We start from the raw sequence: 21377 nt of genomic DNA, 5'->3' as shown, positions 1-21377 counted from the left end.
TCCCTCCCTCCCTCCTTCCTTCCTTCCTTCCTTCCTTCCTTCCTTCCTTCCTTCCTTGTTTTTCTCAGGCCTCTGTCACCAAGACAGCAGATCTGATACGTAGGTCTAGCGCAGGAAAAGAACAGTGGGTTTTGTAAGGTGGGAACTATTATGGGTCTGGGGTCATTGGAGATTCACCTGTCTAACCATGAATAAAATTTAATAAATAAGAGGCTTTACTAAATACTGATCAGGACCATGGATACTGGCCAGGTCCATACTTGAGACTCATGCTCAGAGTATGGCCCTGATTCATTCATCAGTCAAGGGCTTATAAAAGCGAAAGTTGGTCCAATCACCGGAAAGTATGCATCCTGACATATTTCGTGCTTATGTACCTCCCTCCTGTGTGTGATCGAGCACACATCCTCTGTTGTTGGGGCGTCCAAGCTTACGTATAGAAGCGAAAGCTTGTGGCTTGTTAGGCGCAGCCCAAGCATTCCAGGAAGTTATCTGTCCCTGGGTAAATAGGGCTGACACAGCAGAGGCATTTTCGTTTTATAGACCTCTTAAGTGCAGAACCTAAAACAAAGCTTAGCCATCACAGGAACAAGGAAGCTGAATAATAGGGACACAAAGCTGATTGGCCCCCATCAAACTGCTTTCTTTTCCTTTTTTTTTGAAACGGTTAAGGGAGCAAAGGACTTCCTTATCATGCCAGCTAAAACTCTCCTGATTTCTGGGAAGGCCACATGACAGCTTAGGTTCCGTTGTGGTGTCGTGAACATCATCACGAAGCAGGCTCTTTTGATCCAGTTTGCTTCGTGTATAGACCTGGCCACACCAAGGGCCACCTGTGAATTTCATTTAACAGTTTGAGGGTGACAGAGACTAAAGGCACAGCCTGTGTGGGGCCAGGTGTCCAGACTGTGCTCAACATGAGACCTCTTAGAGGTGGGCCAGGATAACTGGGGCTTGTGAGCAAGGACTCCAGATCTGCCTTACTGGGCCCAGTGCATGGAGGGGGGTGTATTTGGGGCCAGCGGAACCAGATCTGGGACAGAGAACCCCCAACATGGGGCAGACACTAAGTGACCCAGGTATCTTTTGGGGTACAGCCTTCGTGGAGGATGCAGAATGAGTAGGCTATAGCCTGTGCCATCATTTAAAATGGGGTCCATACCTGACTTTGGCCATTTGGCCAGTCATACAACCTCAGCAAGTTTCCCCGCAACATCTCAGAACCTCTGTTTCCTTGGCTAGGAAGCAAGACTTGCTCAACCGGTCTAGGTCTGATTTAGTGAGAGCACAAAGCACTGATCCTCACCCCTACCCCCACCCTTACCCCATTGCCACCCCTACCCCACCCCTACCCTGTAAGCCTCTTTATCCAGTTTACTTTGGGGTTCCAATGTTTCAAAAGCCCGTGCTGAGTCGTTGGAAAACAGAGAAGCCCTGAGGCCAGGGTTACCCCAAGGGTACTCAGGATCAGAGACATGCCCCCACGGCTCCCGCTGGTTTTGTGACAACCAAGCACTCTGGAACACAGCCAGAAAAAAAATCGTGCATTCAGTAAAGAGGGGAAATACCTTCCAGGAAGGATTTTTTTTTGTAAAGTGATATATTTTTGTTGTTATTGTTTTCCAAAATTCAGAAGTTCCAGGGAGGCAAAAGATGGGGGTCAGTCATCACGGCAACCCTGACTCTTTCCCGTGGGACTGTATAATGTGAATGTGTTTGTGTCTTTGGGGTTTTAGCCTCTTCCAGGCAAACCTCTTTCCGTCGTCCACACAGCTCTGGGCCCTACAAGTGGCTCAACTGGCCAGAGCACCCAGCCCAGGTGGTGAACATGGTAGGTGACCTGCTTTGTTTGCCTTAGTCAGACAGCTTGGTGGACCTGGGCTAGCTCCTTCCTGTGGGCTCCTGAGTGTCACCAAACCAGCCAGGCAGAGTGAGTCCTCAGAGTGCACTGGAATTCTGGCTCCTGGGACAGATTGGGCAGAACCATAGATCTTCAGAGGCAGCATCTTCAAAGGGAGCCCACTAGAGGCGGGTCCTAATGCTATGGGCCAGGCACCCCATACCTTGCTGTGCTCCATATGTCCCCTAGGGGTCAGCCTGAGACTGAAACCAAGAAGCCGGCCAGCTTCTGGTTCCTCTGAGTTTCTGGTGGGTCTGTGGGGAATACGGATCTGAGCAGTGTGGCTTCGGGAGGTAAAGGATGGTAATTGGCTAGATGTCAGGACTGCAGCCGAGCCCCCTGGGTGGAGGGAGATGAATTCTTCAGGGTGTGGGCATCGCTTCCAGCCTCATGGCTTGGTGGGAGTCACCTTGAGTCAGTAAAATGCTTTCTTATTGGCTGTAGGGTGGGCCTCTGCTGTCTGCCCTTCTTCCCCGTCCCATGGAGCCCCTGATGCTGGGCACCACCCTGGGTCTTTGACTTGGGAGAATCCTTTCTGGATGTTTCTGTAATGTTTCTGGATGTTCCTGTGCAGTACTGGTGTCTGACTGCCGTGGATGCCTGTGTCCTCAGAGCCTGTCACACCTGTCAGGGAGAGCATCACTGAGCGCTACTGAACACCTGTTGAGTGTGTTTCTCAATTCAGAAAACGTTGGTCTGGCGAGAGGATGCCCAGGTGTCCAGGGATGGTGTCTCCGGGACAAGTCTCTCCGGAGCCCAGTCTGTTCTAAAGGTCTTGTGTAGTCCCCAGTCCATATAGTGAGGAGGGCTGAGGAGATATGGGCCATGGGTATCAAAACAAGGGGATGCTGGTCAGGGGCTGTAGTCACCCTTGGCAGGCAGTTAAGCAAAAACTAACTCAGAACTGAGATTCTGGGTGTTTGGTCATCCATCTACATAGGTAGATTAATAGGGAACCCATTAAACCAAAGGGTGCAGGCCACCTGCTCCTCCTGTGCCAATGTCAGAATCTAGTGTTATCATTCACCCAAGCCCAGGCCAGAAGGTCACCCATGATGTCCTCACGTGCTGCAGCCTCCAGCGCCCTGCTCCCCACGACTCCCTCTTCTGTCACAGCCACCACCTACCCAGTCACCTGCTAGCTCTGCTGTTCACTTTCCACAGTCACAGTGTGTGGCCCTCCTAACAAGGGAGGAAACGTAACCTCAGGTCCTACCTGCTTCTCACTGTAGTGTATCTCCCTCCCCAAAACTGGTGGTGCTGACCTTCTCTTTACTTTTGTTATGTGAACCTGGGAGCGCATGGTGGATATCAAAGGAGGACACACAGTGCCCACTTCTGTCACTGCTCTTCCTTTGAGGCACAGTCACTCCCTGAACCTGCAGCCCAAGTTTCCTTGTCTCTGTTCCCCTCAGTGCTGGGCTCACAGGTGTGGTAGGATTATGTCTGTTTGTTACATGGGTGCCAGGCTCACAGGTGTGGTGGGATTATGTCTGTCTGTTACATGGGTGCCGGGCTCACAGGTGTGGTGGGGTTATGCCCGTTTGTTACATGGTTAGCGGGGTCTGAGAGTCGATCTTCAGGCCTCATGCTTGCACACCTAGCACTCCAACTACTGACCCATCTCTCCAGCCTCCATCTGCTTACTTCCTGGGAAGGCTGTGTTCTATCTCGCCTCCAGGCCTTTGTGAGGTTTGCCTTTTTTCTGGGCCATCTGTTCTGCCCCCTGACTGTCATAGGCTGCCTAGTATTTTTGTGTTTTAAAACTTCCTCAGGCATCCCGTTTTCCCAGCACCCTTGGCTCCGGCCTGAGGATCTTCACTGGGCTTTCTGGGGGCCCGAGCGGGTGGCAGTCACTGCCTCAATCTTACTCTGCAGATGGTTCTGTGTGTGCTGTGGGGTTATAACGATGGCAGAGTGCTAACAATGACATCAGGGCCCTGTCGTCGCCTCTCCTCCTCTGTATCTGAGAGCGTTTATCTAAGCATCTAGAAGAGTAGATATCTAGAAATGGAATCAGAGCGAAAACTGTGCAGATTTTCATTTTTGAAATAAATTTTTGTTGCTGTTGTTACTTCGAGACAGGATCTCACTTTGTGGTTCTAACTATTTTTGAACTCGGTATAAAGCCCAGGCTGGCCTGGCATTCACTGTGTAGCCCAAGTTGGCCTTGAAATAACAGTAAGTAATCCTTCTGCCTCATCCTCCCAACTCTGGGATTATAGACATGAGCCATCTTAAAATAAACGTTTAGGGCTGGAAAGGTGGCTCAGTGGTTCAGTGTTTAAGAGGGCTAGATGATCTTTGGGCTGGAGAGGTGGTTCAGGGGTTAAGAGAGCTGGATGATCTTAGGTCTGGAGAGGTGGTTCAGGGGTTAAGAGGGCTGGGTGATTTTCCATGGGACCCAGATTTGGGGCACATGACAGCTCAAAGCTGTCTATAACTCCAGTCCCAGGCAATCCAGTACCCTCTTCTGACCTTTGTGGCCACTGCATGCATGTGGTGCACATGCATACATACAAGCAAAACACATAAAATAAAAAGAAATCAATCTTTTAAAAATAGATTTGTAATAGTTTTATAATTTTTTTGTTTTTAACTGGTGTAGCCGAGAAGACTGTATCAATTCTGTTTTCCAATTGTACAATACAAAGACTGTATAATATACAAGTGCTGTTCGCTCCCCATCACCAAATCTTCCTGTCACCAACCCACTGCCATCTCCCCCATCCTGTCTTCCTTCCTCAACAGAACCACCAAGGACAACTCACTATTGCTTATTATTTCCTATGGCCGACACATACATTTTAAGGTGACTTTGAGAATTAACAGAAGCAATGTAATAATCATACTTGTCCCTAAGTCTCTCTCCCCATCGTCATTAAAAACTCTGCAAAGCTACAAGGTCCTGACATGAAAGCCAACATACAGAGCAATAGGACAGAACAGGGAGCAGGAACAAGTCCCCACTGGCAGCCGACCTCGATTCTGACAAAGGTGGAGTGAGAACAGTCCCTTCAGTTTGTGATGTTGAGAAAACTGGATAGCACATATAGAAGAAGGAAGAATAGACCTCTGTCCTCCTTTAGGGTGGGTTAAAGGCTGACTGTATAACGTTTTATTAGACTATAACCACGTCCACTTGCTTCTTTTTTTCTTGTTTGTTTGTTTGGTTTTTTGTTTTATTTTGGGAGATAGATAGGGTCTCTGTGTAGCCTTGGCTAGCCTGTAGATCAGGTTGACCAGGGATCAGCCTGCTCTGCCTCCACAGTGCTAAAACTAAAGGTGTGCACTGCACACCCAGTCCTATGACTGTTTTCAAACATGACAGCAGGTTTGAGTTAGAACCAACCCTTGGTATCTGCAGGGGATTGGTTCCAGGACCAATAAGGACACCTAAACTCATGGGTGCTCACGCATCAAGCATCGTATATAAAATTGCATAGCGTTTGCATATAGCCCAAGCACATCCTCTGGTGTCTCTGCTGTCATCTCTAAGTTCCTTGTAATAACTAAAGCAATGCAGATGCTATGCAAATACCTACTACAGCTCACACGCTAGGAGAAAGGAGATGGAAACAAGCCCGGAGGTGTCCAGCACTTCCTCCTTCTTGGTGGTCTGTTTGCTGGTGTGACTTAGTGCTGGGAGCCATCGTGAACCTAGGACCTAGAATATGCTAAGCATAGGCTCTCCCTCTGAGCTACACCTCCAGCGTTTCTGATTCGTGCTTGGTTGAGGGCAATGGACGATGCTGACTGTGGCTGCCTCTGCGTCCGTCCGTCCGTCGGTCCGTCCGTCCGTGTGAAATGCGTGCTGCTGCTTTTCAGGAAAGAGTTCCCTGCTACCCGCAAGTGCAAACTCTTCATTGAAAGGAAACAAACAGTAATGCTGCCGACACGCCCACCAGTTCCTCTCTGAGAAGCTCATCAAGATTTCCTTAGGTCTTTTTTAAAAAATATTTTGCTTTTATTCTATTTATGTGTATATATGTGTGGGTTTGGGCCAGAAGAGGGCATTTGATCCCCTGGGGCTGGAGTTACAGACAGTTATGAGCTTCCCAGCATGGATGCTGAGAGCCAAACTCGTGTTCCCTAAAAGAACAGGAAGAGACCTTAACCACTGAGCCATCTCTCCAGCTCCCTGGTTTTACTGTTTTTGCATTTATTTATTTGTGTGTCTGTGTGTGTGTGTGTGTGTGTGTGTGTATGCACGTGCGTGTGTGTGTGTTGTGTGTGTGTGTGCAGGCACACTATGCCACAGTGGGCCTGTGCAAGTCAGGAGACAATATGAGAGTCAGTTCTGTCCCTCCGCCATGTGGGTCCTGAGAATCTAGCATTTCTTTTTTTTTAATATTTATTTATTTATTATGAATATACAATATTCTGTCTGTATGTCTGCCGACCAGAAGAGGGCACCAGACGTCACTACAGATGGTTGTGAGCCACCATGTGGTTGCTGGGAATTGAACTCAGGACCTTTGGAAGAGCAGGCAATGCTCTTAACCACTGAGCCATCTCTCCAGCCCCCGGTCCTGAGAATCTAACTCAGGTGTCAGGCTTGAGGCAGGTCCCTTTACCTGCTGAGCCAGCTCCTGAGCCTCCCAGCTCCCCACCTGTTGGCACTGGCATTGCTGGTTTCTCAAAATCAAACCTGAGAGGTTGGAGCTAATAAGAACCCCTCTTTTGGAGTGTAATTATATCGGACTTTGGCAGGTTGTGGTGGCACATGCCTTTAATCCCAGTATCTGGACATGGAAGCAGGTGAATCTCTGTGACTTCCAAGCCAGCCTGATCTGCATATCAAGTTCCAGGCCAGCCAAGGCTATATAGTGAGACCCTGCCTATAAATAAATAAATAAATAATAAATAAATAAATAAATAAATAAATAAATAAATAAATAAATAAATGTGACTCCTTGGTGTGAATTTTGGTCACTAAGAGGTTTTTTTCTTGGGACTGGAGAAATGACTTAGTGGTTCAGAGCCCTTAGTGCTCTTGTATAGGATCCAGGCTCAGTTCCTTGCACCTACATGCAGCTCACGGCTGTGTGTAACTCCAGATCTGACACCATCCTCTGGCCTCTGCCAGTACCAGGCACGTATGTTGTGCTCATGTACACACAGGCAAACATGTCTACATAAGTAAATCCTTCTCTCTTGGGCTACTGAGGTAACTCAGTGGATAGTGCCTGCCGCCAAGCCTGAGTTCCACCCCCAGGACCCACAAGGTGGGAGGAAAGGGACATTCCTACAGGTCGTCCTGAAATCCTTCCAAGGCTGTGCTAACACAGCCTCCCTCCCCTAACATACACAGTAGCAAAGCTAGTGGGGTTTGGGGGGACCAGGGCTTTATCTTGGATACCACATGGCTTCTGCTCACATTCAGAGGGCACTGCCAAAGCCCATCTTGTCAGAGCAGGCCTGTCTGCCCTGTACCCAGCCTAAGAGCGCTACAGATCCCTCGGCATAGGCCCTAAGCATCGCAGACCACCACCCCTTTATCCTCCCCCCAGAAGCATATTCCTAAGGCCACTCATGACAAACTGCACCTTTTTTAGGGGGGTTCAAGACAGGCCCCTTCACAGTTTCTCTGTGTAGCTTTTGAAGTCTGTCCTAGAACTCACTCTGTTAGACCAGGCTGGCCTCAAACTCACAGAGATCTGTCTCTCTCTGCTTCCCAAGTGCTACGATTACAGGCGAGCGCCACCACCACCTGGCTGACAAGCTGCACTTTTAAGTTCTAAGAATACGTTTTTCGGAAAGACATTCTTGGGACTCTGCAGAGCGTGGCGGTTCGGGGGTGGCATCCCATGTGTGTGGGGTGGCAATGAGAGGAAGGACCTGTCCTTAATTGTTTCCACGTGTGTGCTCCCTGTCTCTTCTTTGTTCCCACAAATGTTCCCTCCAAAAACAAACGAACAAACCCCCAAATCCCTGATTTATGCTAAGGCTCAGAGCTCCTGGAAGAAAACCTTCAGGAAGTAGTTGAACTCTGAGCCTGACCAGCTAAGCAGAGCAGCCCAGGAGTGGAGCCCAGCCCACAGGGCTGCCCCCAGCCATCCAGCCCTTCACCTCCTGCTCTAACCATTCCCTGTGAAGTCTGGGCTGAGCTGGTCTGAGGTTTCTGTCTCCCAGGACAGCCCCACCCCATGCTCAGGTGCATCCTTATGACTTAGCCTTGCTATGGGAGGGCTCCATGAAGCTGTCCGGAGTGGGCTCATAGGTTCTACCTTTTCTGAGCCCAGAGGAGGGAAATATTTTGGTTTTGTTAACCATTTATGTGCCCAACTGTGCTGTCTCTCTTCAGCAAACATTCTTTCACAGACCACACATACTCTGGTCCCTTTAGTCCTGTGAACCTTCCCTCATCAGTGCACTAAATCTCTGACATGTAGGAAAACATGTCACACATACATGTACACATGCATGTGCACATGTAAGAGTTAGCTTTCAGAAGCAACACAGCCTGAACCAGTGTTCTCAGGCCTGGCTGCACACTGGAATCAGGAAGGAACTGTCAAAAAAAACAAAACAAAACCATAAGTCCTATTGCACAGAGATTCTCATTTCATTACCCCCCCCCCTTTTCCCCAGGTAATTCTAACACAAATTCACTGTCTAAACCAGTGTCCTCAAGCTTTGGGGTATGTTAGGGTGACCTGGGAGTTTGTAAGAGTCTCCATAATCAGGCAGGGCCTCTGACCCAGGAGGTGACCTCTGTGTTTTGAAGTCCTCAGGGTAATTCCATGAAACCACAGAGCATTGGACTCTGCCCTCTGGCCAGTGCCTGTCAGTGCTTTCTCTGAGTAAGGAAGTGGAGGCCTGGTAAGAAGAATCTTGTTCCTTGCAAATGCAAATGGCCCTTGCTTGGCCTGCTGTGTGTTCACGTGTCCCTGGCATTTTTATGTTTTTCTGTGGTTTGGTAGATATCCTCTGGCCACAGTTTGGGATTATACCCTGGCCCAAAGCATTCATAGTCCTATAGAACAAACCAGCTTATTGGATTGATTCTCAGCTGAGGAAGGAAGCAGTCCTGGATGCAGTGAGCATGCCTTTGCTCTCCAGACAGAGGGCTGTAGAGTCACTGGGATGCTGTGCTCTGACTTTATAATTTAAAAAGCTTTCACCTTTTAGAAAAATTATAAGAGCAAAACAAATCCATTTATTTAAACTCAGCAATTAGCGTGTGTGTGTGTGTGTGTGTGTGTGTGTGTGTGTGTGTGTGTGTGTGTTTATTGCTGGGGAATTTGTTTGCCTTTTGCTGTGGAAAGGAGGTTAACCTTGAAATACTGTGACCCTCCTGCCTTCCCGAGTGTTGTTCACCACCTCACCTGGCCTTAATTTTTAAATTCTGGATGGTCCTAAGCCCAAGGGCCTTCTCCCACATAACCACAACAGTCTTGTCGCTTGCAGGGAATTTAGGATGGATGCAACATAACATCTAATATAAACTACGTTCGTATTTCCCCAGTCTCTAGCTTCTTGTTCTGACCTCGGATCTAAGCCAGAATCACACAATATCAGCTGTCAAATCTCTTCAGTGACCTCAGCCTAGAATAGTGAGTTGTTCCGCAGCCTCCTTTGGGCCATATCTCCTCCTTCTTGGAGCTGAGCTGAGAATATCATAGCAGGTTATAGAAAACTGTAAGACAGGGCTCGTACCAGGGACCTCCCTGTGTCTGGTGCCTTACCTGAGGGACCGTAGGACGTGATGGAAGTGCCGGTGACATGGCAGATGGTGCCTTTGCAGACGTGTGCCTGAGGGAGGTCCCAGCCTGGTCCTGCACTCCCCAGTCTACTCCTGCACCCCAGGAATGTACCTCTTAGGCTCCCCATCTAGCTGCTCAGCTCAAAGGTCAATTGTCATTAATTAATCCATCCTTGCTCCCTCCTTTTCCTCATCCCTCACCTGGAGCACTACAAAGTTCTATGGATTTGATCTAGAATATGTCTTGAGTCACCCATGCCCTTCTCCCGACCCTTGCCGAGCCCGTAGCTCCTTCCAACCCACATCTTACACTCTCTTGCCTTTCTGTGACAAATTTTCCATCCAACTGTCAGAATTGTCCTCTAAGCCTCTAACTTGGAACTTGCCGAGGGGGACAGAAGCAGGAGACGCAGCTCCACTCTGCCCACAGCAGCCTGACGGGTTCCCTCATCTTTTAAGGGCCTCAGTTCAAGCCAAACTAGGATTTGCGGCTGTGACACAGAAACGAATTTTAGGCTAAGCCGTATGAAGCAGAGTTTACCCTTTCGTTATAAGATGTTTTTAATATAGATTTTAACCATGAGGGGGGTACTTAGAAATAAAGCCAGATGCACTGGATAGCATGGGTGTGGGTTCTGAGAGAGAGAGAGAGAGAGAGAGAGAGAGAGAGAGACTTACTTTATAGTCTTTAGATAGTTGTAGGTAGGACTTTGGTGGGGTTTGAGACTATTATCTTCAAAAGGTTGCTAAGAAACCCAAATGAGATCACAGGATGGCTCCTATAGACTCCCGACGGGATTATGGCCAATGAGGTCACAGAGATACAAGGAGGCAGCAAAGTTAACAGCCTTGAGATCCCCAGAAAACACCTGAAGAGAGGCGGGAGAGCCTGCCCAAGCTCATAACTCATCCAGGCCTTGATGTTAATCCAAGAGCCATTGATGTCAGCGTCAAAGGTCCATATGAGAGGGATAGTGACATCATGCTAGCAACTACAACGCTAATGTTAGTTACGGTGGGATTCTGGCTTCTCGACGGAGAGGCTTTAGCCAGGCTGCTGAGTGAGGGCTCCTTCAGGATAGTCACACTCGGTCACTAAGAGAAGTCAGAGCGAGAACTCCAGGCAGGAGCAGGGCAGAGGCCGTGGAGGAATGCTGCTTACTGCCTTGCTCTGCCTGCTTCTTTTATACCCCAGGATCACCTGCCCAAAGATGGCACAGACCCACAGACTGGGTCTTCCCACATCAATTATTGATCAAAACAATGCCCCACAGCCAATCTGATAGAATTTTCATCACTTAAGATTCCCTTGTCCTAGGGCTGGAGAGATGGCTCAGTGGTTAAGAGCATTGCCTGCTCTTCCAAAGGTCCTGAGTTCAATTCCCAGCAACCACATGGTGGCTCACAACCATCTATAATGAGGTCTGGTGCCCTCTTCTGGCCTGCAGGCATACACACGGACAGAATATGGTATACATAATAAATAAATAAATAAATATTTAAAAAAAAAAAGATTCCCTTGTCCTAGATATATCCAGGTTTGTGTCAGGTAGATAAACCAACCTGTGCATTCAGACGATTCTCCTACCCCCCCACCCTGTCTGCCCTTTGTGATCAGGTACTACCACCAGTGCCCTCTTCCTGCCCATCCACCCGGTCACATCCTTCACACCGGACACTCGTCTCTCTAGTCTCTCTCATCCACGTCCAGAACCTCCCCTGGGACCCCAAGTGTGTGCCTCCAACACTCTGCACCTTTCCTGGTGCACATCAGGGGCATGCTGTTTGAGTGGATGCATCCCAGATGGGAAGCTCGCCCTTGTGCCAGGGAGGGACTCGCTCCAACCTAGAAACCCAGGAGCACTTAAGAGACCAGGTCAGAGGCCTCAAAATGCACACATGCATGGGTGCTTGGGAAAGACTCCTAAAGAGAGCTAGCAGGAGGCCCAGAACCCCTCCCAGCTACACGGGGACTTTGTTCTCAGACTTTGTCCCCTCCTTTCTCGGAATCTCTAGTGATAGTGTCCACACTGCTGACCAAGCTTCACCCGTGCTCTCTGCCTGGCCTCACCCTTAGATGCCGTAGACATCGCTGGGGCCACTCCTCACCGCATCTCCTCCATCCACCAGCGTGCCATTTCCAGCCTGGCTGGCACTCTCATGTGCAGCGAGGCCCTCCGGGTTCCTGTCTCCACTTCTCTGCTGCAGTGACAGACAGGACAGACTCTGCCAGGAACGGTACTCAGCTTCCTGCTTCTCTGATCTGCTCTCTCTCTGTACCTCCCTCTCAGCAGAAAGCCAGGCCCTGTATCTGCTGGGGGTTAGAAGGCAGTGCCTACCAATCAACTGACCGTCATTGGTTTTGGGAAGTAGACAAAAGTAAGCCTACTTGACCGGCCTTGCCGACAGAATTAATTCGTGTTTGTTTGTTTTATATATGGAGCCCTTCATGAATTTGCATGCCAGCCTTATGCAGGGGGCCATGCTAATCTTCTCTGTATTTTTCCAGTTTTAGTATATGTGCTGCTGAAGTGAGCACTCATGATTGTTTATTTGAGATGGAAGTCGTCTCCACGTGGTCCAGTCTGGCTTCAAACTTCTGCCTTGGGCAATCTTCCTACCTCAGCTTCCAAAGTAGCTATATTAGTAGTAGGTGTATGCCACCATGCTGGGTTCCAAATTGTGATTTCTTTAATAAACATTATTTTTTAAAAAAAAAATGATAATTATTTATTTATTCAGTTAGGTTTTTTTTGAGACAGAATCTATTATGTAGCTCTGGCTGTTCTGGAATTCACTATGTAAAGCAGGCTGGCCTTGAACTCACAGAGATCCTCTCTGAGTTCCTCTGGAGTGCTGGGATTAGAGATGTGTACCACTCTGTCCAGCCTATCTATTTTTATTTTATGTGTATGAGTATTTTGCCTGCTTTTAAGCGTGCCACATGTGTGCCGTACCCACCGAGGCCGGAAGACTGCATTGGATCCCCTGGAACCATAATCTCAGTTGTAAACTGTCATATGGGTGCTGGGAATTGAACCCATGTCCTCTGGAAGAGCAGCCAATGCTCTTAACCACTGGAGCCATCTCTCTACCCACCCACCCACCCACCCCAAATTGTGAAATTAAACTTGGGAGCTTTCTTTACCACTATTTTCCCTGCCTGGGAGTGGTTATCGGTGTTTCTCCAGGAATACCTGCAGAGCACAGCCTAGAAAATGCTGGAATTTCAGATTATAAAGCAGATTTTAATTGGCTGATATCTTTTGCCCCAGGGGTGCTGGGCTCCCACAGTGGTCAGTCCTATATCCCTGACCGCAACCCACTGTTGTCCCCACCCCTTTGTCATCAGCTGCTCCTGCTGAACTGGGAAACTCAACCTTAGGCCTTCCTGCAGGGTGGGGACCATCTGATCCCAGGGCAGAAATGTTTAGAGGGCTCCTTAAAGGTAAGCAGCTGAGCTCGTTTGGTTCCTGCTACATTCTTGTGACCAGGAAAACAAAAATGGCTAAAATACTATGATATAGCATAACCCTTTGGATTTGTGTGGGCAGCATGCTAGAGCCTGACCCCAGGGCCTCTGGTATGGAGGTGCAAACCCTCCACCGCCAGGTTAGCCCTTTGCACGCTGTGGGAGGAGGAGTGGTCTCTGCAGGAGAGTAAGAGGGTTTTCTCTACTCTCCCAGACCCTCTCTCTAGAACCCTCAAATTAAACTGACCAAAGAAATCTCAATATCACTCAGTCTTTCTCTCTCCCTCTCTCCTCCTCTCTCTGCCCTCCACTCTCCTCTCTCTTTCCTCTCTGCCTTCCCTCTGGTCTCTCTGTATATGTGTGTCTCAGTCTCTGCCTGACCCCCCACAACACACACACACACACACACACACACACACACACACACACACACAATGTAGTTAACCTTCAGCCTGAAACTTGCTTTGTATCCAAGGCTGGGGATCAGCATCCTTGCTGTTCTCCTTTTGGCATAAACTTACAAATTCATGTCGTCACTCCCCTCCTCCTCTTTTTTTATTTTTTTTTAACTTCTTATTTTTCTCTGTTTAAATTTTAGATGAAGTCTTACTGTAGCCTAAGCTAGGCTTGATCTCATAGCAACCCTCCTACCTCAGCCTCCTAAGGGCTGGGATTACAGGCATGAACTGCGATGCCTGGCTCAAGTCTTCTTCATGAAGGGCGATATCTAGCCTGCTTCTCCACATGTGATGTCTGCTATTTCTCTATTGTCTTTAACTCAGAAGAATCTTATATCAGCCAGGCATGGTGGTGCACATTTTTAATCCCAGCCCTCAAGAGGCGGAGGCAGGAGGTTCACTGAGTTTGAGACCAGCCTAGTCTACAGAGACACTTCCAGGATAGCCAGGGGTAGACAGGGAAACCCTGTCTCAAAACAAAACAACTCACAAAATAATACTGTTAAAGTAGCATATTTGGGGGTCTGTTTAGTCCCTCCCAGGTCCTTGTCTCAGTCTCTCTCTAAGGCCCTTCATACAGAGACCTCCATGTCTACCTGATCTAAGTCTCTGGGCCCAACAGTGTAGGAAGCTGAGTATTTACCCTGCCCAGGCTGCCTTGCTCACCCCAGGCGTGCCTTGCCCCAGCACTGTAGTTACAGGCTTCCTGCCAGAGGGCTCTCCTGAAGCAGTTGTTTGCTTGAGGTTTACTTATTTTTGTTTTATATGTATGGGTATTTCATTCGCATGCATGTCCCTGTACCTTACATGTGCAGTGCCCGAGCAGGGCAGAAAAGGACATCGCATTTCCTGAAAAGGGAGTTATGAATGGTTTGAGCCACCGTGCAGGGGGATGCTGGGAACTGAACCCTGGTCCTCTGCAAGAGCAACGGCTGCTCTTACCCGTTGCTCCTTCTCTCCCGCTCCCAGAAAGACGTTTTTAATGTAAGCTGAAGTGCTGTGAAGATGAGTGGCGGGTTAGAGGCATGTTATCAGTGTTGGGGCTGATGACAAGTGGCTGCCCTTCCACCTGCAGGGCCTCTGTCCTGACTGTAGGCAGGAGCTCAGCTCCAGGTGACATGGGACACCTCAGGAAGGAAGTAGAGCCTCCTCCTTTAGAGCTCTCGTCTCTCTCCAGAGTCCTGCTCCAGGCTTGGCTATCTGGGCTCTCCCTTCTCCATCCCATCTCCACCACTCCACGGGAAGCACCCTGTGGGGAGTGTGAGTGGTAGCTTCCTGGTACTCGCCCCTGGAACCTTCTTTACGAGCTGGATCTGTCCTCTGCTCAGTCATTCTGCGCTGGGCTTGGCACCCGCTCTTTCCTAATGGACCTTCGTCAGATGGTGAGAATCACTCCAGTTAGCATGAGTTCCCCTGTGAGGCCTGCGAATCTACATGCTGTCTGTCTGTCTGTCTGTCTGTCTGTCTGTGTGACTGCTGCCCTCCTTTTTCTCTGTGGCTTATTTTTATCTTGTTGGTCCCACTCTGAATATGTCTTTTATCGTAAATAATTTTACAGATGTCAAGGGAAAAAATCCACAATGAATTATAATTAAGGAAGGAGAGGTTGTATTGGAAAAGGAGTAAGGAAGTCTTCAGTAGGAAAGAGGCTGTTGCCATAGGGATGAGACTGGACCTGAATGGCCAGCATTACCAAGGGCAGCTGGGTTTGGGTTTCCTTTTGTTTTTGAAGCTAGGTCTCAAGTGGGCCAGGCTGGCCTGGAGCTCACTGTGTAGCCAAGGATGGTCTTTTAAAACTTTTTTTTTGTAAAGTACATACTTTTATTAAAAATATGGGACTCTTGCCAGGAAGTGGTGGTGCACATCTTTAATCCCAGGACTCAGGAGGCAGAGGCAGGTGGATCTTGGTGAGTTTGAAGTCAGCCTGGAATGAGTTCCAGGATAGCCAGGGCTGTTACACAGTGAAACCCTGTCTCAAGGAAAAAAATAAATGGGACACTTAACGAGTTTGTGTGTCGCCCTTTGCACAGGGGCCGTGCTAATCCACTCTGTATTGCTCCACCTTTAGTTTGTGTGCTGCTGAAGCGAGCACCCCAGAATGGTCTTAAGCTGGTCCTCTCCTCCCTGCCCCCGAATCCTAGGATTCCAGGCATGTACCACCACACCAGAGCTTCATACATGTGAAGCAAACACGCTACCCACTGAGCTACATTCCCAGCCAGCATTTATAGGGTAGAAGAGGCCCTGGGTAGGGTAGGTGGCAGGGTCACAGAACACTGTATCTCTAAGGCTGACTTCTTAGGACAGTGGGGGTCTGCTTGTCCTGCTCAAGTACAATTTAGGGACAAGTGCTTTGCTCAGGTAAAGAATGAGAGCTTGAAGCTTGGAAGTGTGGTGCCTCCTGTCCCTGGGACAAGCTTGCACCCTCTGCAGGGCAGGACCAGCCTCAGTGGACCTCTGTCCTGCCGAGCTGTCCCGTGTTCATGAACTGAACGGAGAGCATTGCTAGAGAAAGGGGCTAGCCCATCCCTAACCTTCAAGAACAGGAGGGTCCTTATCATAGGGCCTCACCATGCATCCTCCCCAGGTGCTATGGTCTGACTTCTTCAACAGTGCTGTGGGTCCCTCTCCCCCAACTACTGCCTCCCATTTCCCCCGTGGGAAGTTGACAGGGGTTACCTCATAGGCCCCCAGGAGACCCAGAGGGATTGCTCAGGGCTGTTCCCTGGAAGAAGCAAGTCGGAGGCTTAATGTCTCCTTTCTGGCCAAGCCTCACTAGGTCACCACACACTTGTGCGATTGCTGTCTCCTTCCTGTCCTCCCTTCCTCACCCACTCGCCCATCCCGCTCCACCCTGTCTTTCTCCTGTTTCCATCTCAGCACAGGGCACCTTCCCTGTGAAGCCAGGTCTCAGCAAGAGGCAGACACAGGGTGGGCTGTTGGCATATTTGCAGCACAAACTAAGTACCCACACTGCCCATGGCTGATCTCTGACTGCCAACCATCCTTTCTGCTTAGACTACACTCAGTTGTATCCACTGTGAGGAAGCTGAGACGCTGACAACTAAGGCGCTTGTCTAAGGGAAGGGCTTAGAGATGCCTGGGCTGTCACAGTTGTCTGCACCCAGGACTCCTGCTAGCCAATTCCCTATCACTTATCCTGTGGCTTCTCTGCATCCCAGACCCCTCCTTGCCCCTTTGCCCCCGCCTGGGTGAAAGGAGCTATACTAAGAAGGACTTGCAGAGCTCGTCCTGGTCCCTCATCAGGAGCACGCTGTTGCTAGGAGACAACCTGAGCATCACAGGAGCCCCCAGGTTGAGCGACAAGACAGAAGAGTGTTCCCCTAAACCCGCTTTGCTGGCATCACCTGAACACAGAGGTCCTGACCTGGAGACCTTTGTCTGGGTATAGATCAGGGAACTGTGAGGTGAATATAAATAAGAGATACCCCAGAGGGCTGGAGAGATAGCTCAGAGGTTGAGAGACACCCCAGAAAGGGCCTCCTCTACAGGGAGCCTGGAGATGACCTGGGCTTCTTAGCCTCTGAACTTCATTATATTTGTGTGAGTGTGAATGTGTGTGAGTGTGAATGTGTGTGTGTGTGTGTGTGTGTGTATACACATGGAGGTCAGAGGACAAGCTGTGGGAGTTAGTTGGTTCTCTCCTTCCACCGTGTGGATCCTGAGGTCAAACTCAGGTCATTGTTCTTGGTGGCACTGAACTTTGAATGACCCTAGGCACCCTAGGAACCTCCCATCTGGAGGAGGTTCTTTACCAACCTTCTTGGCTCTTGGAACCCCTTTAAGCCCCAGAATCTTTGCTGTAGAAATACAAATCCAACTGACTCAGGGCATGGTGTACAATGCATTTGGGGCTTAGCTGCCACTTCCTCCTCCAAAAATACTTGGCCCCACACTCCCAATCGGTCATGTGTGTCTGTTCCCTCCACCTATCCATCCTCTAGAGTTCCTGGGCTACACAACCGCAAGGAAGAACTAGTCTAGCAGTCTGTGGGCATGCCACCCATGGAAGTTAATGCAACACGTGACCCATGCAGCTCCCAGGCCCAGCCTTTCCCATGATCATTGTCTGGTTATTGTGACAGCCCCTGTGCTGACTTCCTGTCCCCTCTAGTCTTACCTAAGCCTCTCCTCCGTGTCATTACCCCGGTCCTTCCCTTAAGTCCTTCTTCAGCTCACTGTGAACACAGTCTACAGATACAGGGACTCAGCTCACTGTGAACACAGTCTACAGATATATACAGGGACTCAGCTCACTGTAAACAGTCAACAGATATATACAGGGACTCAGCTCACTATGAACACAGTCTACAGATACAGGGACTCAGCTCACTGTGAACACAGTCTACAGATACAGGGACTCAGCTCACTGTGAACAGAGTACAGATATATAGGGACTCAGCTCACTGTGAACAGTCTACAGATATATACAGGGACTCAGCTCACTGTGAACACAGTCTACACAAACAGGGACCCTGGGGTCTGTGAGATGGGTAGGCTGTGTGGTACTGTATCCTTATCCAAACAGTATCCTTGTTTGAAAAATAGTGATAAAATGCTTATCAGATTAAATTGTTTTTGTTGTTGTTGATCACTAGATTCGGGTGGTCAGAGCTATCTCTGGTTCACTTCTGTGCCTTGAGGAACGACACACTAGGACTGGGTGACTTTGTTGAAACAATGAAGGGCCCTTGGACCAGAGTTCATCGATAACTTGTCTACAGAGCCCAGTACCTGCTCCTACCTGATACTTAGTGTCTCTGGCAACAAGATCCTCCCACCTGCAAACTGGTGCTCCCTCCCTCTCCTAGGTGGCCCTCCTTCTACCTCTGCTGTGTTCCCTGGGAGCAGGTTCCCCCAGTCCTCCCCTGCACCAGGACACGCCTGTCTAGGGCATCCTCTCTGGAGCACAGGGACACTTGGACCATTGTTCTTGTGATTCCTGAGATCAATGACTACTAAGACTCACTCCTGCATTCTGGTCACTGCCACCTTCCCGGAGGAAAATGAGACAGGTGCCTCAGTGCCAGGTTGGACGGGATAAGTGGTTGCCGCCTCCCCAGGCCCTGACCAGTGTCTAAAGCCTGACAAGGTTTGGGGTAAGGTACTTCAAGTTCTTGTGTAAGGCACCCATTGGGAAAAAAAAAATCTGTCTTTAAAGCCAGGCGGTGGTGGTGCATGCCTTCAACCCCAGCACTTGGGAGTCAGAGACAGGTGAATCTCTGTAAGTTTGGGTGTGTGGTACAGATAATTCCAGTACTGAGGCCCAGGCCAGGAGGTGGAGAGTTGCAGGCCAGCCCATGTTAGGAACCAGGGACTTGTCTCCAAACAACAGCCAAATGATTAAGTAAATAAGTAAGTAAAGCCCGACAGTGGTGGCACACGCCTTTAATCCCAGCACTCGGGAGGCAGAGGCAGGCAGATCTCTGGGAGTTCGAGGCCAGCCCGGTCTACAGAGCTAGTTCTAGGACAGGCTCCAAAGCCACAGAGAAACCCTGTCTCGAAAAAAAAAAAAAAGTAAGTAAGTAGTCTTTGGGTCAGATGGAGTAGCAACTCAGACCCATGTGGACACCTTGGCTTTTGAAAAATGGCTCTGAACTTAAAGTCCCCACCCCAGAGGTAGAGGTTAGGCAGTAAAACCCCTCCCTAGCCTGGCCTGGCTTCTCCTCACTGTTTATAACTACAGCCCCCATGGACCCTTCAGACTTAGCCCCTAAAGCGCACAGCTAAAAAGCACTATGTGACACGGGATACTTCCGGGAACTTGGCTATACAAGGCATTCTGGGAATCCTTAAGAGACTGGTTTCCTCAGCACAGAGCCCCTCAGAGCTGTGACAAACCAAGCCCCTCTGAACTGTCAAACGGAATGGGGAGGTGTTTGCACTCACACTTGACCGGGGAGGCCATTCCTCTCCACTGGAACACACATGGGACAGCTAAAGGCCTTGCCGTTCCCCTCGTGATTTGTGCCCATCCATATGTGTGTCCTGGTAGCTGATTAGACCACCCAGCCTGGGCTGCACAGATTCCTACATTCTTACCTCCAGGCGATTTATGCATGTGCCCTGTCTACTAGACGCGCTGGTAGGTCGCACATGGGCTCACCGGGAGAGCCTTAAAGCCTCCCAGATTTAATTGGTCTGTAGTTTGACCAGTCATTGGGAGTTTGCCAAGCTGCCCTGGTGGTTTTAAGGTGCAACCAGCTGTATGGTTGCATGCGCAGTTCTCGGCTGTGTGTGCATCATGTGGTGGGTGGGGCACACATGCCACAGTACCTGTGTGAAAGTCAGACGACAACCTTGGGGAGTAGGTTCTCCCCGTCTTTATTTGGGTACCAGGGATCAAATGCAGGTCTCCAGGCGTACACTGCAAGCACTTTTACTGGCTGTCTTGTTGGCCCCCTAGGCCCCCTCCCCCAAAAGCCTTCTTTGATCCTGACCATGAAGTCAGCTCTGTACTTTGCCGCTGCCATCTCGGGGTTCCAGTAAACTGTCCCCAGAACAGTAAAGCTCGAATCATCAGGGCAGGGAAACCGTCGAGGCATGGTCCTCTTACAAAACAAGCGCCCTTCAGAGGGAGACCCCAGGGTTCCAGGACTTGGTTGGAGTCTTGGAGTATCTGGGGCTCGTGTGTTCTCACTTGGCCCAAGAGCCACAGTCCTTGAACCCCCTCCGTCCTGCAGAGCGAACTGCGCTTACCTTTCTCCCAGTCCATCTGTTTCTCCTTGCTAGACCCCAAGCCTGACAGCCATCCCTTTGTGCCTTCACATGTGTGAATGTAGTCAGGAAAAGCCGTGTTGTGTCCTGTGCTATCAGGGTAAGGGACTCCCAGCCTCCTATGGCCTGTCAAACAGCACCTCGCGAGCACAGCTGGCCGCCACCTTCCCATCGTGTGGGCCCACTCCTCACAGGGCAGCTGCTACTGCCAGGGCTATTTTATTTTTATTCCTCCCTCTGGGAGCTTGTAATCAAAGGGCAGTATCAGCACCGCTGCTTGTCACAGGGAGCAGAGATGATGGGCCGCTATTCTCAGCCAGACTCTGGGAGGGAGTCAGGGACTGGCACCATTTGGGCAACGGTTAAGACTTTCATCTCTTAGACAGGGACACGGGTTGTAGACAGCCTGTCCTCACACCTTGGCTGGCTGAGTGCAGGTTGCAAGCTCCATTCACTGTCCTACCATCCTGGGCTGACTTGAGAAGCAGAATGCTGAGAAGCTCGCTTTGACTGACCACAGGTTTAGAGTCACAGCTGTTCCCACCCCTGTCCCCAGGTCTATGCCCCCCAGTCCTGCAGCACAGTCAGCCCCCAGGCTTCCCAGTTCCACCAGTCAGCTTCCACTCTCCACTCCCAGAGTCACCGAGCAGCACAGCTGACAGTCCTGGGGAGGGGACGGAAAGACACCCGGTACACGGTTTGCCTCTTTGCTGCCTCTAGTTTCCTGACCTGTTTTCTCACCTGCAGGAGGGTGGGACCCCCTCCCTGTGTGCTGTTAGTGAAAGCGTTATTGCAAAGGTTAGCTTTGTTAAAACAAATTTTAGCAGCCAGAATGTAGCTTATTGGTAGAGAACTCACTTAGCGTTCACGAATCCCTGAATTTGATTCCCAGTGTGACATAAACCAGGCCTGGTGCGTTCTCAGCACTAGAGGAGAGGCAAGAGGACCAGAAGTTTAAGGCTACACATACATAAAACAATTCAAGGCTAACCTGTGCGGTGTTAGGTGCCAACTTTAAATTTTTAATTTTAAGAAAGGATTTATTTTTATTTTATGTGTTTGGGTGCTTTGCCTGCATGTGTGTATGTATGTGTACCATGT

General features: G+C 49.6%; 1 protein-coding gene and 2 non-coding genes across 4 annotated transcripts in view; 1 reads left to right on the top strand and 2 right to left on the bottom strand.

Annotated features, from left to right (window-relative positions):
- Rab11fip4 (RAB11 family interacting protein 4) overlaps positions 1–21377 on the top strand; it is an 80924-nt gene that overhangs the window by 4668 nt on the left and 54879 nt on the right. The window lies entirely within an intron of this gene.
- LOC113456429 lies at positions 12040–12147 on the bottom strand. The gene has a single exon (XR_003377240.1). It is a non-coding gene; the product is annotated as a U6 spliceosomal RNA (small nuclear RNA).
- Positions 15523–15630, bottom strand: LOC113456444. The gene has a single exon (XR_003377254.1). It is a non-coding gene; the product is annotated as a U6 spliceosomal RNA (small nuclear RNA).

The sequence above is a fragment of the Microtus ochrogaster genome, chromosome 7 (assembly GCF_000317375.1).
Source record: "Microtus ochrogaster isolate Prairie Vole_2 chromosome 7, MicOch1.0, whole genome shotgun sequence".
NCBI classification, from domain to species: Eukaryota; Metazoa; Chordata; class Mammalia; order Rodentia; family Cricetidae; genus Microtus; species Microtus ochrogaster.
The sequence above is the reverse complement of the archived record's forward strand: the minus strand, read 5'-3'. Positions and strand labels throughout refer to the sequence as shown.